Below are 27,058 nucleotides of genomic sequence, written 5' to 3'. Positions count from 1 at the left end.
TCACTCACACGCCCTTGAGGCAACACTCTCAATTCATATATAAAATATTTCTCTACGCCGAAATCGGGCATTTTTTCTCATAAATACGGTTTTCTATTTTACGTGTGATAAAGAAAGAATTATTTGATACTGTATAGTCAGCTACGTCGTTTTGAACCTCTTTAATCTAAAAATAGTTAATTATAAGTCGATAAACTTAAAGTGCTTTTATTTCTCTGGAGCAATATTCGCTCACCTTAACAATCCGTATCCTTCAACGGTCACTGAAGAACCAAACCTATGGAGATGCATCCATTCACAAGTCCTTTGAAGTAAGGCTTGGAATCAAAAGATTTCCAACTCTCGAATATAGGGAGCCAGTAACAAGGCCCCCTCATTCGTGGTCCTTCGAGCCGGATTATTTGATGAAACAGGACTGAAGAAAGAAAAGGATTATACACGCCGGAGAGCAACAGGAAGAAAGAATAATGGTTTCTCGTCCCTAGAAGAAAGATTGCACAAGTTGACCTTCGTTCAAGATTAGACACGTGTGTTTTGTGAAAAGTGCGTTATGTGCTGGTAAGCGACAGCGGTAATTAAATTGGATACTTGAAAAACATTTGGTGAGGTTAAAACTCTTTCTATATTTTCTATAGTTACTGCATGCACGTAATTTATATTGCTAGACATTTGTCTCGACTTTTATTTGTTTATTAATATTTATATTAACTAATGGCTTTGATTTGACAACAGATCTTTCTTCTCAATATCGCTAAAGATAGCTGACAATTATTTATTATACAGATTGTCTCACAGCCCGCTCTCACGAAAAATATTTATTTATCACTCTAGTAAAAATACTCTATTAAAATTAAAATCGCGTCTTAGTTGAAAAAGACATTTACACTAAACAAAATCATTCACTCTTATTTCTCGCTCAGCATATATTTGCAAATAAATTCACTTTAAATAAAAAATGGAAGCTTTAAAGAAAAAGCGCAAATCACTTAAAGCATCAATTACACGTATCTCAGAATGGTTTATAGCCAATAAAGACACAGAAAACGAAATACTTGATTTTGAAAATAGGAAAGAAAAACTTTTTAATTTTTTCACACAATATGAACAAATTCAATTAGAAATCGAACAGACTGATGACAGCGACCAACAATCAGCTGATCGAGCAAATGTTGAAGAAAAATACTTCAACACACTCAAAGGTTTGCAAAGAAAAATAATAGAATTAAATTTAACAGAAAATAAAGTACCTAGCTCAAATAATAATGCTGTTTCCAGTGCGAGGCAGCCTGAAATTAGCATGAAAACCTTTACCGGAAATTTCTCAGAATACAATGAATTCTTTCAACTATTTGAAACTCTGATCACAAACAATTCAAGTTTAAATAATGTACAAAAGTTTATATATTTAAAATCCTTCCTCAAAGGAGAACCTTTAAACTTAATTAGCAGTATCGAAGTAGTAGATGCAAATTTTGCTATCGCTATAAAAACCCTAAAAGAAAGATATGATGACAAATCACGAGTGATTAGTATTCTTATAAAAAAGCTGTTAAAGTCTCAATCTCTGGTTAAATGCACTCCTCAGGTACTAAGAGATTTTCTTGTACACACAAAGCAAACGCTTCAAGCTCTTAGTAATCTCGAAGTTCCAATTGAACATTGGGACCTCCTTTTAATAGAAATATTTTTAGAAAAAATAGATTTTGCTTCTCACAAGGCTTTTGAATATGAAGTAGGTTCTAAGAATGTTCCAACACTCAAACAATTTTTTGAATTTCTAGAAAAAAGATGTAATGTTTTAGAGAAACTTAATTACACTGAAACTCAGTCAAAGTTTAATAATAAAGTCACTCAAAAAACTGCTCATATTTCCACTATAAATAATAATAAATCTAGCTATGAAAATTGCATATTTTGTAAACAAACTGGTCATAAAATATATTAGTGTAACTTATTTAAAGACACAAATTCTCGAGAAAGGTTTAATTTTGTAAAGCAAGCACAGCTTTGCAGAAACTGTTTTGGCACTAAGCATTTTACTGATAAATGCATCTCTAAATACACATGTAAAATTTGCAATAAAAAGCACAATACACTTCTGCATGAAGAAAATAATTTTTCTCACACTCATCAAAATAATTTATTCTCTCCCACTCGAAGCAATCAAAGTGCTTCAAATTCACATGATGGTAATCAAAGTCACGCCAATAGGCAACAATCACGCTTTAATGCACCACAAACCTCTCAATCCTCCGCAAGTATACAGGGTGATTTACAAACTCGCCATAGTGCACCACATATCTCTCAAAGTCATTTTCATGTTCCTCAAAGGAGTAATAATGCCCAAGTTACTCAAACAATTAATTCTCCACATTCATATAATGAATCACCAAACACTTCTACTCACTTAAGCACTCAGACAAATGAAAATTGTCTACTCTCAGACACGCAAAGTCAAAATTCATCTTGCATCTCTTCTCTCTCCACTTTCAATCCAAAAAACGAAGTTTTGCTAGCCACAGCGCTGGTAACAATTTACTCTAAAAGTGGACAACCTGTACACGCAAGATGTCTTCTCGATAATGGATCTCAATCGAGCTTTGCAACAAAAGATTTAGTAAATAAACTAAATTACTCTACCACTAATAAAAGATTACAAATTTCAACAATCTCTCAAAATTGTTCCATCTCAAATGAAATGGTAAACATTGAATTTTTCCCATATAAAAACAATGATATGAAATTTGAAGTATCATGTGCAGTTTTGGATAATATTACGTGTAAAATACCTCAGGTACCTCTAGATCGTAGCAAAATAAAAATACCAGATGGCATAAAGCTCAGTGATCCCTCTTACTCCTCCCCAGGGATAATCGATCTCTTATTAGGTGCAGAAATTTACTGTGATCTATTAAAGGATGGTTTAATTCATATTGGAGCAGGTCTTCCAGTGCTTCAAAACACTCATTTAGGATATGTCATGTTCGGTAACTTATCTCCACAAGTCTCATCTAAGAAAAAGATGCACTCTCACTCAAACTGTAACTATTCACACTCGAATCATATTTCTTTATTTGTTCAATCTCACACTGAAGAAGAAAATATAAATAATCTTCTCCAAAGGTTTTGGGACATTGAAGAAGTTCCCGAAATAAAGCATTTAAGTCCTGATGATGAAAAGGCTGAGAAAATATTTAAAGCCACAACACAAATCCTACCGAATGGACAGTTCCAAGTAGATTTACCCCTATGCACGCCTAATGAAAATAATAAATTGGGCGACTCTTTCCAAATGGCGCGAAGGCGATTTCTAAATTTGGAGAACAAATTCTCAAAAAATGATTCTCTTTACAAACAATATAAATCCTTTATAGATGAGTATGTTGAATTAGGACATGCAAAATATGTTCCGTTGTCTCTGCAGAATATACACTCAGAAAACAAATATTTCTTGCCTCACCACAGTGTAGAAAAAGACACTTCTCTCACAACTCGTTTGCGCGTAGTTTTTGACGCATCCATGAAAACCACTTCTGGTTTTAGCCTTAATGATATTATGTTAAAGGGTTATACCACACAACCAGAACTATTTGACACTTTAGTCAACTTTAGACTCTTCAAGTATGTATTCACATCTGATATAAAAAAGATGTTTAGACAAATCAGAATAAACCCCAACCAAACTTTCTTATTAAATATTTTGTGGCGTAACTCTCCCTCGGAGCCGTTAAAATGTATACAATTGGAAACGGTTACCTATGGAACGAAACCAGCTACCTTCCTTAGCACACGATGTTTAATTGAACTCGCAAACATGCATAAGGAAGAATATCCTCTCGCTCATGATATGCTCATTAATTTTTGCTATATTGATGACATATTATATGGTACAAATAGTATTGAAACACTCACACTTGCGCATGAGCAAATCACTGCACTGCTACAAAAGGCAGGCATATCTCTTCACAAATGGTGTTCCAATTCACCACAATTTTTAGAAAATATTTCACAATTTTCAACTGACTCTACGTATGTTATATCTTCAGAAAATCATTCCAATAAAATATTAGGTCTTTGTTGGGACTCTAAATTAGATAGTTTCTCTATTTCAGTGCCAGAAATCGAAATAAAAGATTCCTACACTAAGAGACAAGTGCTCTCGATAATCGCAAGTTTTTTCGACCCCAAGGGATTAATTAATCCAGTAATAGTAACTGCAAAAATAATAATGCAAAAAATTTGGCTTTCAAAAATTCAGTGGAATGAAAATTTAGACTCTACACTCTTAAATGAATGGTTAAATTTTCTCAAACATATTTCAGCACTAAAACATTTAAAAATTCACAGACCTTTTTTTTATTGAAAATTATATATGTACTATACAAATACACGCATTTTCCGACGCTAGTGAAAAGGCATACGCCAGCTGCATATATATTAGAGTTACTTATAGCTCAAGGAATGTCTCTTCCACACTCATCACCTCTAAAAGTAGGGTAGCTCCAATAAAAACATTAACTTTACCCAAGTTAGAACTTATGGGTGCTGTTTTATGCAGCAAACTCACTAAAAGAATAGTTGAAATTCTAAATAATAAATTAACTCAAATAGACTCAATAAACTGCTGGACGGACTCAGAAATCGTACTTGCTTGGTTAGGCTCACATAGCTCGAGATGGTCACAGTTTGTTGCAAATAGAGTTTCTGAAATACAAGGAAACCCACAATTTAAGTGGCGATATATAAAGTCAAAACAAAACCCCGCAGATATTGCGTCAAGAGGCATGTCTGCTCCTGAACTTCTAAACTCAAAATTTTGGTTTCAAGGTCCCTCATTTCTACTTAATTATGACTTAGATTTAACTTCTTATGATTCAAAACCAAATGTAAGTAAAATACCCGAGGAAAAGAAAATAGTTCATCTAGCACAAGAAAGTCCAATAAGTTTCATTGAAAATTTATCTCTCAAATTTTCAAACTTCTCAAAACTACAACGCAGTATCACACTTATTCTCAGGTATATTCACAATTTCAAGTTTCCAAATGAAAAATATGTTGGACCCTTCTCTGTTTCAGAATTAAAAAATGCTGAAAATTTAATAATAAAACTTTTGCAAAAGGCACACTTTTTTCGAGAATTTTCTTGTCTTAAAAATAAGGAGATAATTTCAAATAAAACAATTTTAAAACTCAACCCATTCATAGATAATCAGCAAATGATTCGTGTAGGTGGTCGTCTAAGGTACTCAGACGTCCCATATGAACAGAAGTACCCATTACTTCTACCCTCTCATAATCACATAGTAAAATTAATGCTGCATAGAGAACATATAAGATTATGTCATGCAGGCCCTCAAAATACTCTTTCCAATTTTCGTTTAAGATATTGGTGTCTAAATGGTCTCAAAGAAACTAAAAGGATAATTAATAAGTGTCACGATTGTTTTAAATTTAAAGCAAAGACAGCCACACAGTTATTGGCTGATTTACCACGGGAACGTTCATGTTTCTCCCCTCCATTTACCAATGTTGGTCTAGACTTTGGTGGTCCATTTCTTATAAAAAGCTCCAATTTAAGAAAGGCTCCAAAAATAAAATCCTACATAGCGTTGTTCGTATGTATGGTTACTCGTGCAGTGCACATCGAATTAGTCACAGGTCTCTCCACCGAAAGTTTCTTACTTGCTTTAAAAAGATTCATCAGTAGGAGAGGCTGTCCACAAATTATCTACTCAGATAACGCCACTAATTTTCTAGGAGCTAGAAATCAGTTGAGGGAAGTTGCACTATTTCTTAAACAAAAGGAAACCTCTGAGTCCATATTCAATTTTCTCTCCTCTTCTGAAATCCAATGGAAATTTATTGTAGCCCATTCTCCGCATCATGGTGGAATTTGGGAGGCAGCCATAAAAAGTGCCAAATATCACATTTTAAGGCTTTTAGGCAATACCACTTTAACTTTTGAAGCCTTTAGCACAGTTCTCGCACAAATAGAAGCAGTACTAAACTCACGCCCTCTTTGTGCTATGTCAAATGATCCAAATGACTTTAACACATTGTCTCCAGGACATTTCCTAATAGGAAAACCAATTACGTCATTTCCTGAAGAGATAGTGACGGAAATACCTGACAATAAATTAACAATTTGGCAAAACTACATGAAGATTCAGCAATCATTTGCCAAACGCTGGAAAATTGATTACCTCAATCAACTTCAGAATCGCCTTAAGTGGTTAACACCACAGAAGAATCTTGAAGTTAACGACTTAGTTCTATTAAAGGAAGATAAAGTTCCACCCCTACACTGGCCATTGGCAAGAATTGTTGAATTGTTTACTGGTAAGGACGATAAGGTCCGTAGTGTTAAAATAAAGACTAGAGATGGATATTTTAACAGACCCATTACAAAACTCTGTCCTCTTCCTGTGGACAAAGTAGAAAATTAAAATTTTAAATTTTTTCACATTTATATGTATTACTCTAGTTTAGGAATAGTTATTTCTTAAATTACATTTAAGTTAAGTTTGCTTACTTTCTCAAATCACTCTTTCTTTCGTTTTGAAGTAAATACTTCAACGCGGGCAGTCTATGTTCCAGAAATGAACATATCATTTTAAAATATAAAATAAAAATATAGTTCTTTACACTTTTCTTAGTGTAGAATAAGTAAAATATTCACTAATATCAAGTTTGCTAGCCGACTTAACGGCGCCACAGCCTCTCAGCCTCTTAAATAGTTTTCACACCTAAATACAAGAGGGGTAATCTACACTTTTACGCACCAAATTTTATTTTATTAGTTCTCACTCACACGCCCTTGAGGCAACACTCTCAATTCATATATAAAATATTTCTCTACGCCGAAATCGGGCATTTTTTCTCATAAATACGGTTTTCTATTTTACGTGTGATAAAGAAAGAATTATTTGATACTGTATAGTCAGCTACGTCGTTTTGAACCTCTTTAATCTAAAAATAGTTAATTATAAGTCGATAAACTTAAAGTGCTTTTATTTCTCTGGAGCAATATTCGCTCACCTTAACAATCCTTATCCTTCAACGGTCACTGAAGAACCAAACCTATGGAGATGCATCCATTCACAAGTCCTTTGAAGTAAGGCTTGGAATCAAAAGATTTCCAACTCTCGAATATAGGGAGCCAGTAACAAGGCCCCCTCAAGTGTTTTTATTTTTCTGTTCACGTCTGATTTCCATTAGTCTCAATATTTCATTGGTCATCCATTGTTGTTTGCTTTTATTAATAATTTTATACTTTTTGGTTGTTTCTGGCATGATAGTTTTGATCTGATTCCAGTAGTCTTCGATGTTATGTGTTTCTTCCGATTTTTCGAACTTCTTTTCTATCTCGTGTATGATTGCTTGGCTATTATCTCGAATACGGTCAGTGTTTATTCGGTTAGTCGGTTTTTGGCGTTTTACTTTTTTTTGTTTAAGTTTGATGTCGCTGATTAATAAGTTATGATCTGAGAAGACATCTGTTTCAGGTAGTGTTTTAGTTATCTTGATTGAATTTCGGTATCTTTCGGTAATTAGTTATATTATCGATCTGATTTCTTATGATCTTCTCTTTAGTCTCTGCTGGTGACTTCAAACTGTATAAACAACGCTTGGATTTTGTCACACATAAATTGTTCTCTACACAGAATTCTACAATCGATCTCCTCTGCCATTACGTTGTCCAACTCTGAAATTGCCTACAATATTTTCTTGTTTACCTTTTTCTACTTTGACATTGAAGTCCCCCATTATTATAATAATGTCTTTATTTTTCAGATGACTTATTACCATCTTTATATTATCATAAAATTTCTTTATGTCATCTTTGATATCCACTGACTTTGAGTGTAATATCCATTGGCTCTGTCCTAAATGTACCTTACAGATTTAATACAACTAGAGACTTCTTTATCTACAATGAATGTCACGCCATTCCGGTGGTTTTTGCCTTCTTCTCTGGAGGTACAGCACAGCAACTCAAGGTTGCTGTGCTGTTTGTAATTGGCGGAAAAATAGGAAAACCAAATATCCCTGCCAAATATATACAGTGTTTGGAACATGTTACACCACTGTCTAATTCATGCTATGAAAATGTTAATTAATATTTCTTATTTTTTTTTTGTTGCAATGAATATACATTTTTATTTTTTTGTGAATTGAATTTATTTTTTTAAGTTCATAGTAAACAAATTTAACAATATTTAATATATTTTTAAATTTCCAAAGTTTTTGTAGGTATATATAAATGGATAACTAGGAAAACTAGATCGTTAACTTTTCATTAAAGTAATATAGTGTTAACACAAATGCATATTTACAAAATTATTTGATCATTATGTTCATTAAATAATATAATTGTACACAATTTTGAAAAATAAATTAATAAATATTACTGACCCATATTTTCGGACCCGGTCTTCTTGACCATGCGCGAGTATTTGATCGCAGACAATTTTGGCGAGTAACGGAAGGTTAAGAAATAATTAATGCACCTTTTTCTAATTTGTATTGTTCGAGGATCAATCGGCATTATAAAACTGAATTATTATATTATACATATTAGATAAATATATCTCAATTAAGGAAAAAGTTAACGATATTTAAATTTATTTTTAATGATGCACTTTAACTATTAGTTTTAATCACAGTCTATCGAAGGCTAATGTAAACAAGTATTATTTGATATTGTGTTTTTGATAAGCTACCGGAAAAAACACCTAATGCACTTTTGTACCACAACAATGTTGTTTAAAAATTCGGTCGTTCTATAAGCACCGTTTTTTTGGCATGACAGTTTATTCACATTTTCAACGCTTTTTTTTTATTTACAAAAAATCCGCTTCAATATAATAAGGTTATTAGCGAAATAGTAACACTTAATTACATTTTTCTTAGTAAATTAAAAATCTTTTAAAAACAAAACTAGGTTATTTATAGTGTTTTTTGAATTTAAAAATGTCTTTAAGATTGTTTGGTATTTAAATGGTATTTAATTCTGTGACGATTGAACTTTTCGCACTTTTCCACTAGACTAGCACATGTGTTACCGTAAAGGGTAAACCGCACTTATCACAAATTGGGCGTCATTCTTTCTTAAAGAAATAATTATTTGCTTTCGTCTGGATAGGGGAGAAAGGTGCTCCTTCAGACAGGGGGCAGCTTCAGACATTGATATTGTGGGTAAATTTAATCACTCGAATTGGCAACACAGACATCAAAATATTTCATTACTACTCACGCTATTGTAGTTCAGTCTGTAGAATAGTGCAGTAAAGGGTTCATGTCATAAAGTGAAAAGTTAGTTTTTATTGGTTGAAAGTCAAATTTTTGGATTGAGGGTAAGATGAGTTTTTATTAGAAGAAAAGACTTAGGATAATTAACATTGCTAATAACAATGATAATATGCATCTCTGCATTAGTGCGTACAGAAGAAGTTGTTGCTGCTGTAGAGCGTAGTATACAGGAAGACCCGAATCAGTCCCAGCCATTGTGCACAGCAGTTGGCAGTCATTGTGCACAGCAGTCCATCGACTTTATGGAAGATTTTGCGAAAAAATCTTTCTTTGGGTGCTTACAAAATCCAACTCGTGCAAGAATTGAAGGAACATCATCACCTAGCAAGGCGTAGATTCGTAGATTCGGTGAGTGGGTCCAAAACGAGATTGCCGTTGATTCAGATTTTCATAAGCGAATTTTTTTTAACGATGAAGCTCACTTTTGCTTGAATGGCTACGTCAACAAGCAAAACTGCCCTATTTGGAGTTCAGACAATCCTCAAATATATTTTGAGAAACCATTACATTCAGAAGAACTGGTGTGCTTTATGGTCTGGTGGAATCATTGGACCGTATTTCTTTAAAAACTATGCTGGCCAGAAGGTTACAGTCAATGGTGACCGCTATAGAGCCATGATTACTGCCTTTTTCATTCTCCAATTGAACAACCATGATGATCAGGAGCTGTCGTTTCAATAAGACAGAACAACATGTCACACAGCTCGTGCCACAATAAATTTATTGAAGAAAACATGTGGTAATCGCATAGTTTCACGTTTCGGACCATGAATTGGCCACCAAGATCGTACAATTTAACACTGCTAGACTATTTTATGTAAGGATATGTGAAGATGCTGGTCTATGCCGATAAGCATGAATCGATTGACCACTTGAAGGACAACATTTGCTGCGTTATTGCTGATATACGGCAATTATAATGCCAAGAGATTATTTTTCTTCTTCTTCTTCTTGTGCCACTCCTATCGGAGATTGGAAATCATCAAGGCTATCGTGACCTTGTTTACAGCTGACCTAAAGAGTTAATTAGTGGTACAGCCAAACCACTCTCTCAAATTATGTAACCATGACATTCTTCTACGGCCTGGATTCCGTTTTCCTTCTATTTTTCCTTGTATTATATTTTGAAGTAATGCGTATTTATGTCCTCTCATCAGGTGACCCAAATATTCGAGGTTTCTTCGTTTGATCGTTGACAAAATTTCTGGGTCTTTTCCTATAGTTCGCATGCCTTCAAAGTTTGTAACTCTTTCAACCCAACTTATCTTCAGCATTCGACGGTAGCACCACATCTCGAAACTTTCAATATTTTTTATGTTGTTCTGTTTGAGAGTCCAGGCCTCTACACCGTATAATATCGTGTTAAATACGTAGCCCCTTAGCATTCTTAATCGTAGAGGGATGCTTATATCTCTGTTGCAGAAGAATTTCCTCATCTTTATGAAAGTGGCCCTGGCAATTTCGATACGTCTTTTTATTTCATTGTTTTGGTCTCCAGTTTTGTTTATTGAAGTACCCAAGTATTTGTAACTTGATACTTTTTCAATTTGAATGCCGTTGAAAGATTATCTTTCAAAGAAAGTCAATTTCATGTCAATTTATAAAAATTATATTAATTTTTTTCCATTTCAAAATTCTATACCTCTACAAAAACACCCCTTACTTGCACCTGGATTTCCCATTTCTCATTTAATCCCCCATTTCCTATCCAGACAGTATCGTTACAACATACTAAATGGGAAGCTACATATATAATTTATAAATTTTAGTAATACAGAGCCTCTTAACAAAAATAGCAGTACCGTTTCTGTGTCAGATCGAAAACATTTTACGCTGTCCTCGTATTTAGATATGCAAAGAACGGTTACAAGGGTGCATAACTTTGTGGAATGTAGTAGATAGCAAATTAATAATTAATTATCCGATTACTGATAATATTATTATATATTAAATATAAAACCAAATAAGTAAATATGAGACGTCAACTTATTATATAGATACGAAAATCAGTTTGTTTAATATTCAATATTTATGCACAAAAAAGTACAAGACCTAATTAATATTGAGATTTATAAAAACACGTCACACATTCAAATTAATTATGCATAAAAATTTTAGATAGGAAAAGTGGAGTACAGGCTGTTGATAAAATCATATTTTACATTATTTCTTTATCCTTGAGACCTATTTACCTTCGCAGATGTCAGACTTCCAAGGAGATCTCTCGGGGTTTTCACACATTTGTTTCAATTTTCTTGTGTTTTGTGTCCTTGTGGATAAGTTCAAAGGCGGATTTACGCCTCTCGATCCCTGAACACATAAGTTTTTGACCTACTTTCATAGGAATGAAAATCAAAACATATATGATGTTAAATGAAATGAAAAAATGTGGAATTTGAAGTAATATGACAAAGGAAATATTTATTAAAATGGAATAGATATGACATGTTTGAAAAAGAAAGAGTACTTAATATTTGCGTTAATAGACGAACTATTTTAGATCAAACTCAAGGAAGACCAAAACCAAATCCTAAGCTAAATCCTTGGAATATGATTGGAATAAACAGAAAATGACTAAGATAAAAAAAAAGAAACCTGAATTTTGGATGAAGCAACGTAAAGGGGTTAAATCAAAACAAAAAAATATCTGGATTTAATTTAAAAGTGGTGGTGTAAAGTAATACTAAAATGGAAGAAAACTAAAATGGGAGACAGAAGAAACTTCGCCGTTTATTTATATATTCGGAGTCTCAATTAATCAAAGCCGTCGCAAAGCTCTTGCCGAAATCTGTAAATCTTTAACAAATTTCGTACAGCTTAAAAAGACAGAAAGCGATAGTGGTAAATCGTTTTCGTTTAAGACCATCACAATAGGTGGCAGCAGCAGAAGCTCTAGGAAAACGCAAAGTCATACTGAACAAAAGAAACAACATCAATATTTCATGGTCCAGAAAAGAAATAAAAGAGAAATGTAAAGAGAAATGAGAGGCCTACACGGCAAGTACAAAACATCAAATACTCCAGAATCCCGAGACACCTATAGAAGAATATGAAATCAAACAAACAGTTGGTAAGAAGGGTAAGAAGAACAAAAAATAAACACTGGGGACAGTTTACAAAAAGGATGGAAAGCGACTTCTATGGCACACAAAACCAAATATGGAGATTTGGGAAAGATACTTGACAGAACTGTTTAAAGGAAAGGAAAATAATTATCAACATAATAACGTACCTGAATTAAGACAAGAAATAGAAATCAGTTTTCAAAAAGTAGAGATAGCCATAAATTCACTCAAAAATAGAAAGTCATCAGGACCAGACGGAATAACCAATAAGCTTCTAAAACACGGAGGAGAAAGTATAACTCTAGAGTTTACAAAACTTATACAAAAACTAATATTGCACTGCACGATACTAGACGCATGGAGAAACAGCATAATGATACCAATGTTTAAGAAAGGAAGGAGATAAAGAAGACCCCAACAATTATAGAGGTATAAATCTACTGAACACCGCAGTTAAGCTTAATACAAAAGTCCTAACCAACAAAATCAATAAACTAACAGCTTTATCAGATGAACAACAAGGATTCAGATCCGGAAGATCTGAACAATGATTATAAAGCTGCTTGTCAAAGAGGCAATGATGAATTTGTAAAAATTGGTCTATATCGTAAACTTAATTATATATTTAACTATGCATGTTTTTCTCCCAAAAAAGACCAATGTCAGTATTATGAAAAATACAAATATTCGAGCAGTGAAGAAAAAATAGCCCTAGAAGATGCTTATAATAACCATCATAAATCTTAAGCCGGGAGCTAAACATACTTGACAAAGAGAATATAAGTAACTTACAGAAAGTTGCTTCTTTTGACCTACAAGCTGCTCTACCGACACCAAAAGGAGAAGTTTCCTCTTTCTATTATAAATCTAAGCTATCAACATTTCATTTCTATATATGTGAACTTAAGAGGGACTGGGAAATGTGCACAGCTATTTTTTGGCACGAAAGAGAAGACAGTAAAGGTGCCATAGAAATTGGTTCGTGCCTGCTGATGTATTTGGAACAAACGTCTCTAAACACCGATTCTGACGATTTAAAATTCATATTTTACTCAAACAATTGTGGGGCCAAGGAAAAAAAGAAGTACCTAATTTTAATGTATCAGTACGCTGTAACTCATTTCAAAATTTCTTCTATAACTCATCGCTATTTAGTTGTCGGCCATACTCAAAATGAGGGTGACAGCTGCCACTCTTTAATAAAAAGAAATATCACTAAAGCTTTAAAAGGAGAGTCTATTTATCTATCGACTCATTACGCTGTGCTAATCTGAACTGCTAGTCGGAAACAACTATTTGAAGTACATGCATTATGTCATAATGATTTTTTTGACCTGAAAAAGTTAAATACTAAAACAGCGACACTTTTCAATGATAATGTCCAAGGAAATACTTTTCATTACAACGATATTAGTGAAATTCATGTAAAAAAAGCTCTGGTACTCACTACTATTTTAAAACTTCATTCATTTGCATAAGAGGAGTATAGATCAGTTGATACTACCAAGAAAAAACAAGAAAAGGTTTAGAAAGCATGCATATTATAGCACTAAAAAAGGCTTACATTGGCAGCATGCCAATAACTGAAAAGAAGAAAAAAACCCTTACTAGCCTTTATGAAGACAAGAGTGTTCCACCAATTCACGCTGATTTCTACCGACATTTAAAGCATTGTTAATCACAACTTTTTCTATTACATATTATCAATATATACTTTTTTTTTTATTTTGTTCTTCTTTTAGTTGTTAATAAACACATTTTCTCATTCAAGTAACTTGTAGTATTCTTTATTGAATCTTTATTTCAGTTAATAGGAATAACAAAAAAAAGGCCAGTTTTGTCTTTGCCTTAATTAGTCTTAAAAGACAAAATGTTGATGTTCAATAGTGGCATAACTCAAAATAAGGGTTGAATTTAAAAGTCTGTATTACAATTCATTGAAGGCTACCTAACGGTCTCCCAAATACACAAAAAATTTATTTTTTTTTAAATCCCAATCTATGTAGTAAAAGAAATAGGACAACATTATTGGCACACAAACTTTAAACCCCTGTTTTGAAAAATTACCAGTTTTTGTTTTGTGCCACTATTGCATACAGCCGACGATATTAGATTTTCCTCTTGATTAGGCAATATTATTATATGGCGAATGAACTGGGTATAAGACAAGCGGCTCGCCAACATTTTCTTTGAAAACACTGAGTACCGTAAATGCTAAGATATTTTATTAAAAAATTACAGAAGACCCTCTCGTATATATACATGTGCATTACGTGTTATCAAAAAAAATTACAATACGTTAACGATTTGCATGACAAATTTAGCGTGAATATTAGGTACTTCTAGGAAGTATGTTATCTAGTAGTAAAATGTACAAAAAACGAGTATATGCATTTTTTATGTCTCTAAATAAAAAAATGAATCATCAAATCTCGTCCAGATTTGTGATAAGGCAGCAACACACAACTATTATTTTTGTAAATATTTCACCCTTCTTTGGAGGCGTATGTTTCGATCGGTTGGCGATATTGATTTTTTTTATTAGCTTAGTTGTCATTCCAGTTCTTACAAAGGACATGATGTTTGTATGGCATGATATCCCGGCAAACTTCCCTCATGCAATACTAAAAGTGTTATCGATTAACTAAAAAGAAGGACCACTACAAATGGTCAAGCTACGTAATGGTTAGTTTGATAAAAGTAGGTCATTGGGAGAGTATCACGAAGCGGTTTTGTTATTTTATTTTTGCAGTATGATGAGAAATCAATCAAATATTAAATAATTAATGAAAAAGGTAACAAGGTTCTAGAATATTTCCGTGAAATATCATTCAATTCATGTCAAGCAAAATTAAGGATTGATATCGAAACCAACAAAAGTACACACATCAAAAAAGTCTAAGGAACACCACTATTACTTCACTTTTTTTATAAACACCTTAACACTTCTTTGTTAATACATACCATTCGATCTAAAACTTAATTTCTACTTATCAAGGTATGTCATGAAAATTCTTCTCTCAATTACCCTGTTTTATTGAGGCACACGTGACAACACCTCAAATTTGTACGATTAATTGCTTCAAAGTGTAAAGAAAAAGTGTTTCAAATTTTAGAGATAGTTAATATTATCCACAAAGAAACTAAGTTCCTGTAGCTGGCTGTATACCATGTATCACAAAAAATTTATTTAAAAATCCTTTATAATCTTAATTATATACCTTTTATAAAGGATTTTTAAATAAATTTTTTATAGCTAATAATATTTATTTAAAATTTTACTAAAACAGTATTATTAAACGAAAAGGTAGTCATGGAGCGGTATTATTGTACCATTACATAAAAAAGGAAATCAGTTAGAATATGGAAACTACCGTGGAATCACGCTGCTGAATGCAGCATACGAAATAATGTCCAATGTCATTTATGAAAGACTTAGACCACACGTTGAAAAAATAGTTGCCAAAAACCAAAGTGGCTTCTGTAGACAGAAGTCAACAATAGACCAGATATTTGTTCTGCGACAGATCCTCGAAAAAACAAGTGAATATAACATCGATACACATCATCTCTTCATAGACTTTAAAAGCGCATATGACAATATAAACCGAGAATTCTTAATAAAAGCAATGAAAGAATTTAATATTTCAACACAACTAATAGAACTGATAAAAGAATCTCTAAAAGTAGAAAGTAGAATCCGGATACAAAATGAATTAACCGAAACAATAGATGTGAAAAAGGGACTACGCCAGGGAGACGCTCTATCATGCATCTTGTTCAACATCGTACTCGAGAAAATACTGACGGACACAACAGTCAATACACGAGGAACAATCATTAATAAAAGCGTGCAAATACTAGCATTTGCAGATGATGTTGACATAATCGCAAGATCAAGAAGAGAAATGATAGAGGCATACAACCAAATAGAACGAGCTGCACAAAATAGTGGTCTTAAAATCAATCAGACCAAAACAAAATATATGCAGGTAAGTAAAAACGCAGAAATAAGGCAGCCACAAAATATAACAATAGGAGAATACAACATAGAGGGGGTAAAAAACTTTATATACTTGGGATCCCTAGTCACGTCTGATAATAACGTTACGGAGGAAGTGAAGAGGCGAATATTTATTGCAAATAAATGTTACCATGGCTTAATTAGACACCTAAGATCAGATAACGTCGCAAGAAAGACAAAATGCCAAATATATAAAACCCTAATAAAACCGGTACTCACATATGGCTCAGAAACCTGGACACTCACTAAAACAGAGGAAACGTTGTTAGCCACCTTCGAAATAAAAATCTTGCGACACATATATAAGGGCACAAAAGAAAACGGAATATGGCGAAGACGATACAACTCTGAACTATACAAAATATACCAGGATCCGGATATTATAACATTCATTAAAATAGGACGGCTGCGTTGGATAGGACATGCAGAAAGAATGGAAGAAGGCGAAATACCAAACAAAATATTCAAACAGATGCCAGTAGGAAAAAGAACAAGAGGAAGACCGAAACTGAGATACTTAGAACAAATAGAAAATGATATAACAACCTTAAAAATAAAAAACTGGAGAAAAAAAGCAAGAAACAGATCAGAATGGAGAAGAATCCTGGAACAGGCCAAGACCCAAAAAGGGTTGTCGAGCCAGTGATGATGATGAACTTTTTATTATGATATTTTTATTATTTATTATGTTAGTTTTGCCACAAAAGAACTTATTTTTTAAATTATATTAATAATTTAAACTAATCAGTAATTGTTACCATATAAACATAATCAATGAAAGCAAAAACATAGCTAAGTAAAAATGATTACTTTAATGATTACCAAGTTAAGACTGCAGACTTTCTATCGGCCGATAGTTTGGTCTTGGTCAGCTTCTTAATCAGTATGTACAGAGAGGTATGCATGTGCGCACATTATACCAATTCAGTATCGGCCGATAAAAAACTTTATTGGGCTTCCCGATTGCCTTTAAATCAAACTAATCTGTCGCGACTGTTTAATCACTGTTGGTTGGCTAACTACTAGCGGCTTCCCACGATCGGCGATTCTACAGATCATCGCTCACAGCCGATGAGCACGGACGGCAACGCACCGCAGACAGAGCTCTTCCTACGGTCCGTGACAGTCTGTTTAGGTCCGTGACTACTGTTTGATTTAACTTTATTTCAAAAAATTTAACTCTTTTTATAAGTATTTAATCGAAGTAGTACTACTTGTTAATTGATTCTTTATTCGGTTCCATGCATCGTATATATCGTTCCGGTTCTTATGCTCTGGTGCCGTAGAATTCCATAAGCTTGGTTCATTTTGATACAAATTTAAAAAATCAAAAATAACTTCGTTTGTCCATTCAATTTTTTAGCAAAAAACATAAAAAAACTGCAAAACAACTTTGACAACACTACAGACAACTACTTGTGTCAGCGAATGAACAACTTTTGACTTGAACTTGTCTGTTCAAACACGGACGCGCTCGGAACGTGTCGCACGGGCATGTACCGCACCTTTGATGTTACCGACTCTCGATGGATAGGACGCACCAGCATAGACGTGTCTATGCTACCACGGATAAGACATTTCCCACGGTGCGTCGGTGTGCGAGCTGGTCCGCAATATCGCCGATCGTGGGAAGCCGCTTTTACGACGTACGCACACACGACGATTGTTTATCGGCTGATAGTTCAGTTCGCTCATAGCTTTGGCGTCCTACACTCGTGGTGTGCTGAATGAATATTTTTGCGAGAAAATGACAGCCCAATTTACAATTATTGATTGTATTGATTGATTGAACGTGTGTGGTAAAGTTAGTAGAAGAAGTCAAGCAAAGACCTGCGTTTTATAAACGTAGTTTAAATCTGATCCCTCCTTTACGGGTAGAAAAAGTCTTAAACTGGTATCCTTCTTCGCTATAGCTGGTCCAATTAGCATGACTAGTTTATTGACGCTGGTTATGCTCATTCAATAATATGTGACAACAAGGTGAAAACAAACTTTGTTGGGTAATCAATCTAGAATGCATTGTGCAGAATTTTTCACTGAATATTCTATTCTACCGTTGTATGAGAACAATAACATTCAAGTCATAGTCATAGTCGGCCAGCTGTCGCTAGTCTGCTCCCTCTTCACCAATCTGACATCTTAGTTGGTCTCGTGTACGCAATAATAGCCCAACCCGACTAAACTATAGACCGATAAAAAATCTGCAGTCTGCGGGGGCCCTTAATAATCGAACATGGAAATTGTAGTAAATGGTACTTACCTTACTGTGCCTTAGTATAAGGCAGAACTTATAAAATTTGTTTGTGATTAGATTAGGTACTTGTAGACCATAACACTGTAAAAAGAAGATATTTGTTACTAAAATTTAAAAATCGTAAATACAAGTAAAATACAGGCAAAATTTTTATTTAGTTCATCATACATTTAATGTTTTAATGAGATATATTTCTTTTAAATAACTCTTCTTTTTTATATGGATCTGATATCTTATAAAAACAATATATTTTTGCTAATAAGTCTTCATTTGTCGGAGTTCGGGAATATATATTGATGAATATATATATATATATATATATATATATATATATATATATATATATATATATATATATATATATATATATATATATATATATTCATCAATATGAGGAATGTTTGATTTAAAGGCTCAAACATTTTGGTTATACTTCTTCGATTTTATGGATATAACATGCATATTATTGATTTCAGATCGAAGATGTATATTCCAAGGTTGGTCTAAAACACGAGTAATTGAACTGTATAAAATAGGACAATAAGCAGGATTTCGAGCTAGTAGATCATCTCTCGATGATATTTTTACTATGATATAACTAAACTGACTGAAAACAAGTATCAAGGAATCAAAAGCTCCATCTCTTATTTGTTGACTTAACAAAAGCATATTTAACCGAAAAAGCTGTGGATTTGAAACATGAAGCCGCTGCATTTGGTCTAAATATAAATGAAAGGAAAACAAAACATATGGAGTGCAAGTCGAATTGACATAAGAATCTGCAGGTAGACAACCATACCTACGAATATGCCTCCATATTTCCCTACCTAGGTTCAATAATAAAATAATAAATAAAAAACGTCATTCAAGTAATACAAGCACGAATTCTTAGCTGTAATAAGTGCTTTTATGCATACAAATACTTATTGAAAATTAAGTTACTGAATCGAGAGTCTAAGCTTAGAATCTACAAAACAGTAATTAGACCAGAGATCACATATGAATGTGAAAGGTGGACCCTTTCTACTACTGATAAAAATTAATTGAGGATATTTGAGTGCAAAATATTGGGAAAGATATTGGGACCAACCCATTGCAGCAATGATTCGTTAAGAATAACGAATAACATAGGCCTAAGCTAGATGAATTAATGCAGAGCGCAGATATCGTTAGATTTTTAAAGTCACAAAGACTAAACTGGCTTGGCCACTTAGAAAGAATGCCAGACAATCGAGTTGTAAAAGTAAAAGTAATCCAGAGATAAAAACCTCAAGAAACAAGAGGAAGGCCTCGTAAAAAGAGGATAGACGATGTAGAGGAAGATCTTAAAACTATGAACATCAGGCAGTGACGAAGGAAAGTATCCGATAAGGCAGAATGTAAGAACGTTGTTAAGCAGGCCAATACCCACAAAGGATTATAGAGCCATTAGAAGAAAAAGAACAAGCGCATAGGTACGATACAGTAGCAGTAAAACAATTATGGCAATTCCCGGAAAATTTCACAATAAATAATACGATTATTGCAGCAGTAAAGCCACTGTATGAACAAGCCAGATCAAAAATTTAAGTAGCAGAAGAATTCTTTGTAACTAAAGGATTGCGGAAGGGATGTTGTGTTTCTCCGACTCTGTTAAAAATATATCTAAACGAAGCCATGAGAAGGTGGAGTAGATCGTGCCCTAGAATGGGCGTACAGTTGAATAAAGGGAATACTTTGTATAGTCGCAATAATATATAGTGTAGAAAGCTTTAAATGCAGCGACGATTGATCCCTTATTTTTAACAATCGACTAGATGCTGTTTTAGTAAGATAAGCGTTTTAATAATTGGAAAGCAGTTCATTAGTAGAATGTGGACTGTTGTTGGCTATACTTTAATTACTTTAAATAGTGATCTGGCGTCCGTTGGACAATGTGGTTGAAAATATTGACGGTGTAAATGTAATTACTGAAAAAAAAAGTACCCGTAAAAAAGATTTGAATGCATTAAAAATTCCACTTTCTGTCGCCAGAAGTAACCAATCACGACGCAGATGGTCTCTCTGGCCGGCTGATCACAAACAGTTTTATTAACTGCGTTGTCGTTGGCCTTCCGGCAGACGATCGCTAATAAATTGCAAACACGAAGTGTATAAAAAGGCAGCACATCTTCCGATCGGGATCTAGTCGTTTTACACTACTAGCCCCGCTAGACCTTGTTGGCCGAGTGCGATATGAAAATTTAACGTTTATTATTATTACCCAACATTGAACCTTTGTGAAGACTTCGCTTTAAAGAAGAATCCGAACGCTTTTCACGAAGCATTCACTAGAAGGTGTAGGGACAGGAGTAGCGACTGTTGGTCATTCTTTCGTCGAGGTGAAGAAAAGTTTAATAGTAAACTTGTCACCTCACGAAAGAAACTGTCGACTCGGATCCCTGCCTGGGCGAGCATCGATCTTTGAGATAGGAAAGATAGGTTGGCTTATAACTATCTCAGATCGTGCCGAACTGGCGTAGTGTTCTGCTAGTCCACTGACTCAAGATTATTTCCGCAGGAGGTAACGGGCGAGGTGTAGCGCCAACATCAGAGTCGCCACTCCGACAGTGTTCTTACACACCTTGTGGGGTGTGTGCTCGACCACACGTCGAAACGTAAAGGGCTAGAGCGTACACCGCAAATATAATACTCATATTCAATACATGTAAGAAAATAATACACCGTCAAGTAAGAAACTATTGAACTATTAAAGTATACTAAATTGTCGGTGGGCTTTTGAGAACTACAGAGCCACCAGTGAACTTCACGTGGAATATGGTTCGGATATACACCATTACCAAGAGGTCAGAGATGGAGTCGAGAAACCTTCGATCCTCCTCTAGAGGGTCGTAGATCATCCAGATATGGAGAATACCTTCGTGGATGCTACGGCCGTACGACATTTCAACTATATTAGTCCAGTAGCTCAGGCGGAAAATAGAACCTAATCTCCCAATTCTGTCGAACTTTTTTCAGTGAAAATTCGTTGTTTTTAACTATAAATAACTCAAGCAGAATTAAATTTCTGAAAAAACTCTACAGAACAAAAGTTACTTAGAATTTAATCCTCTATTAATTTCTGTAATAATTATTTTGAGCAAAAGAATTTATATAACTTTTGGTATTTGAGCACTTTCCTATCAACTTAACAAATTTTAAATGAATCGGTTTATTCCTACAAAATTTAGAGGTGAATAGAGTTACTGAAGTATATACAAAATAGTTAAAAATGATTCTGTATCAATACAACAAGCGATATGACTACAAATTTTCAAGATCTATAGATGCGTCATTCATAAAACTATTGAAAACCGCAATATAAAACCGCCACAGAAGCAATCAAATACCTACAATAGAAATAATGACTATTTTAATCGGAATAAGCCACAAATGACGTTTAAAATAAGTTTATTGGCGTTTTAATTTCCACATTGGAAATCGTTCTTCCAATGTGGAAGAAGACCGTAACGTTCTTGATTTCTCATTACATGTCCTAGATATTCCAACTTTTTAGTTTTGACGGTCATGAGAATTTCACATTCTTTCCCCATTCTATGCAGGACCTCCACATTGGTAACTCTGTCAACCCAGGATATACGTAAGATGCGCCTATAACACCACATTTCGAAAGCTTCGAGCCGATTCATAGATGCAACAGTCAGTGTCCATGCTTCCATTCCGTAGAGCAGAACTGTGAATATGTAGCAGTTCAATAGACGGCATGTACCTAAGTACCTGGGCCATATCCTGAGAAGAAAAAAATACACAATCCCTCATCTAATTCTCCAAGGAAAGATTGGGGGCCAGAGCGGAAAAGGTCACAAATAAATGTCTTGGCTACGAAATGTACAGAAGGGAACGAGACCTAAGTAAAAAATAAATATTTTTAATTACATATTTAAAAACCAGAATAACAAACCACAGCACTATATCTTAAAACAGAACTATTAAAACCTACAAATATGAGCTTCGTCTTCTTATAGTGCCGTGCACCTATAGTGCGTTGGCGAATTATCTTAAGGCCATACGTCTGTCTTTTGCGGCATGCAAAAGATCGCCAGTCTTATTTATGCCTGTCCAGTTCTTTATGTTCCGTAGCCACGACATTTGTTTGCGACCTACTCCTCTCTTGCCTTCAATCCTTCCCTGGGTGATTAGTTAAGGGATTGCGTATTTTTTTCCTCTCATAATATGGCCGAGGTATCCAATTTTTCGTACCTTGATCAAATTGAGTACTTATCTCTCAGTATTTGCCTTTCTTAAGACTTCCTCGTTTCTCACCCTATCTGTCCATGGTATGCGGAACATTCTTCGCAACGTCCAGATTTCGAAGGCCTCCAACTTATTAATTGAAGGTACTCTTAACGTCCATGTTTCCATGCCGTATAACAATATGGACCATACATAGCATTAATCATACTGTAGCGGAGATTAAAGGAAATATTGCGGTTACGTAGTAGCGGTTTAAATTTAATAAAAGCTTGTCTTGCTTGTTCGGTACGACATTTTATTTCTTGTTGAGGATCCCATTGGTCATTCATCATCATTCCCGAGTATTTAAATGTGTTCACTTGATCGATTGGAGCATTATCTACTTGCAGTTGTATTCTTAAAAGTGCGTTTTTTCTTATTGCCATGCATTTAGTTTTTACAGCATTTATCTTCAAGCCATATATTTTTCCTACGGTGTTTATTTTATTTAACATCAACTGCATATCATGCTCGTTGTCTGTTATTACAACAGTAATAACAGACAACAGTAATACGTACAAATATGAGCAGCGTACTATATTTATAGCCCAGGACAAAGACGACCTAGAATTTATGGCTAAAAGATTATTTAAAGAATATAAAGAATGGGGTCTATACATGACTGAGTTAAAACACAATACCTGTGTATTGGAAAGCTGATCATATATGAGAACACCATATGTAATGCTTGTAGAGAGTACCTACACGGAAATAGAAGAAAACATAGTAAGAATGAAAAAGGCTATGGGATGTCTAAATTCAATACTGTGGTCCAAAAATATATCGACTTTTGGAGAGACTGCCAGAAAATCAAGACTGCAAAAAAATACTTAACGACCAAATAAAAATATGACAGTCTCAACAACTATGTATTACTAAAGAAATTGAACGCAAAAAACTTATTTTGTATGGTCATGGTCATGTCCAAAGAATGGATGGTGGATGACTTTCTAAGCAAATAATGAAATCGTTACCAGTTGGAAAAAGGAAAAGAGGAAGACGAAAACAGACATGATTAGGAGACGTTCAAAAATCAATGTCAGAGAGCAATTTTCAGGCTGGAGATTGGAACGGTAGGCGAAAATAGAAACAAAGATGTAAGACTAAGTTATGATGAAAAAAAAATAATCAATGAAAAAATTAAGAGTTTTCACTTGTGTTATTAAGAACTAAATGTATAATAATAAAAAAACAAAGCTAACAAACTAAGGATACTTCATCACCAATACAACAACGATTGCTTCTAATAAATTAGGTCTCGTGTTATGTAGCGTTAATTATTTGTTATTGCCTGGAGAATTTTGGGGTCAAGATCGTTTCACTCTAATAGTTATTACACTGACTTAATAATATCAGAATACTTTGGTTTACGTATGTATGTTAGGAATTTGATAAATTGTGATAGTTTTAGAGCAAAATTACATCTTTTTATTTTTTTGAGCTACGATTATATTAAAAATCATTTATATTATAATAAAAAATATCAAAAATTCCTAGGAATAGGATTTACGGATCATCTTCTTGGATTAGAAAATTTTTTATTTATAATCCCAAAATAATCCTTTAAAATATTTCCCAATTTCCTATTATTATTGAAGCAAAGCTTCTATACTGGCGTTGTTTATTACTTTTTTTCTCTACAGTAAAATGCTGAGGCGGGCGTCACGGAACTAGCGCCACAAGACGGCGTCGTCACGGGTAGCGTCATAGAATAGCTGTTTTTTCGATCATTTTTTCTCAGATAAACTTTTCCCATCATATTAAGAAAAAAATAGCTTTAATTTGATTTAAAAAACATGCATATACGTCATGAGCAGCGTATTTTGTTTAAAAAATAAATCAACGAAATAAAATTTTTCTCAAAAATTAATTACTATTAATGAAATTAAAAATATTTGCGGCCACTTTTTTACTGGCAACCTTATCAATGTATTTTCCTAATTTTAAATGTAATATTATTTAAATGTATTATATGTAAAAAAGTGACTTTGATTAAATTAACTATCAATGATATCTATCTTAGTAAAAATGAATCGCCGAAATGTTTGTACGGGCATCGCTTCAGAACGAATGCACTAAATTAAATAATTCTTGTTTGTTGTATTTGTTATTATCAGGAGAAGGTTTATATAAAAGATAATTTCCAAAAAATTTACGGAAAGACCTTAAAACAGTTTTTCTGTCCAAAATTAAAAAAAAAACTGTTTTCAGCAATATAACTAATAGATGCGCTACACTATCTAGCAAAGGAAGCTATGATTAACCAAATAAATAAAAAGTTATTAAATACGTATTTTATGTCATCTTTCTCCTACAACTTAAATTTGAAAATAAGAGAACTCAAACTGTTCTAAGTGAAGAAAAGGAATATGATGTACTGATAGCTACTACTGAAGATCCCCACATCAGCACAGTGAAATTTCACGTCAACATGACATTAGTCAAACTTCGGCGGCAAAAATCCTTCGTAAACATAAACAGCATCCTTACTGCATACAGTTACATCAAGAATTGACAGTCGACGATTATCAACGCAGATTAGCTTTTTGTCAATGGTCTCAGCAGAAAGTGCAAAGAGACCGATTTTTTTTGGATTATGTACTTTTTATTTACATTTCACAAAAATGGAACGGTGAATCGGCATAAAATAGAATAAGAAAAGCTTTTAATAAAATTGACTTACAAATGTTAAGAAATATGGCTCGGTCATTTGAATATCGGTTACAAACTTGTATAGACGTTGAAAGTGGACATTTTGAACAATTACTTTAGACTCATTTTCTTACTATCACATTAATTGTTACATTCATTACATATTATTATGGTATATTTTTGGCGAGTTACTTATTGAATAAAAATAATTTTGTTATATTATCACTCAATACTCAATACTTATTTCTACTTACAAAAATTATTGAGTGTATTCCCAAAATTTGAAGAAAACTAAAAATATCTCGGATAATAATGAGTTTGGGTATAGTGAATGCTTTAAAAAAATGAAAGGGCTATTGCTATTGTATTATATAAAGGGATATAAAAAGGGATATTTCCCTTTATATATGTATATATAAAGGGAAATGCTATTGTATTATAAATACAATATTTCTAAAAAATAAAATATAGGATGATCTATTTAAAAAAATTGAGGAAATCGTAATTTCGTTTTGTAGTTCACCCTGTATACAAATTTTAGTCAATGATTTCAATTAAACTAAAATTTAGAAACTACACTATATTGTTTACCTTATTAGGTATATAAAATAAATAACTGTTTATGCATTACTTCTTTATATACATGGTGTTGGTTTCATAGGGATTTCGAAATAAAAATGGTCATAACTTGTTAAATACCTACTCTTTATAGAATTCCAAAGCCCAATATTATAAGAACAAGAAACATGAGAGGAATATAAATATGAAAAAATATATAGGGTGTCCCATTTAAAAAATTGTATGTTTGCCTAATATCATTGTCTAATTTTTTTTCTAAAAAATTTTTTTGGATATTTTGTACCACAATGCAATTATTGACCGATATCGCACTAAAAAATCACCCTGTATATATATATATATATAAATATATATATATATATATATATATATATATATATATATATATATATATATATATATATATATATATATATATATATACATATACGTATATATATTGAAATGATATGAATATAGGAGAAAGAAAAATAGTGTTTAAAAAATTAATTTATAAGTTATATACTAGATAATATTAGATATAAAAAGTATTTGGTTATTTTAATAAGTTATATACTATAAAATATATTTATGTGAGGGCATTTTTAAGAAATTAGCATATAATAAGTGTAAAAAGTTTTTTTTAATACTTATAATATTGTAAATAGATTTAAGTGAGCCACGTGCATAGGCAACCAAAAATACCTACTCTGAATAAATGACAGACAGAAATAGAGTTACGAATATAAAGTGGGGTTATTTGTTATTTAAAATGTTTAGTTTACATATAGTTACGGATTTGAGGTAGTGTAGTTTATTAATTTAGGTTGTTTTAATTACATATAAGTTTATATTCTGATCTGAAAAGCCTAAATGTCAATAAATTACATTGTAATTTATTGACATTTAGGTCAATACAAA

General features: G+C 33.1%; 1 protein-coding gene across 3 annotated transcripts in view; it reads right to left on the bottom strand.

Moving 5' to 3' along the window:
• Fa2h (Fatty acid 2-hydroxylase) overlaps nucleotides 1-27,058 on the bottom strand; it is a 317,701-nt gene that overhangs the window by 64,786 nt on the left and 225,857 nt on the right. For all 3 annotated transcript variants that reach the window (XM_072531748.1, XM_072531747.1, XM_072531749.1), the window contains one exon: nucleotides 18,662-18,736. The gene's annotated coding sequence lies outside the window, so the exon portion shown is untranslated. The remainder of the gene's footprint in view (nucleotides 1-18,661; nucleotides 18,737-27,058) is intronic.

The sequence above is a fragment of the Diabrotica undecimpunctata genome, chromosome 5 (genome assembly GCF_040954645.1).
Source record: "Diabrotica undecimpunctata isolate CICGRU chromosome 5, icDiaUnde3, whole genome shotgun sequence".
Classification (NCBI taxonomy): domain Eukaryota; kingdom Metazoa; phylum Arthropoda; class Insecta; order Coleoptera; family Chrysomelidae; genus Diabrotica; species Diabrotica undecimpunctata.
Note: the sequence above shows the minus strand (reverse complement) of the source record. Positions and strands in the feature narration are given on the sequence as shown.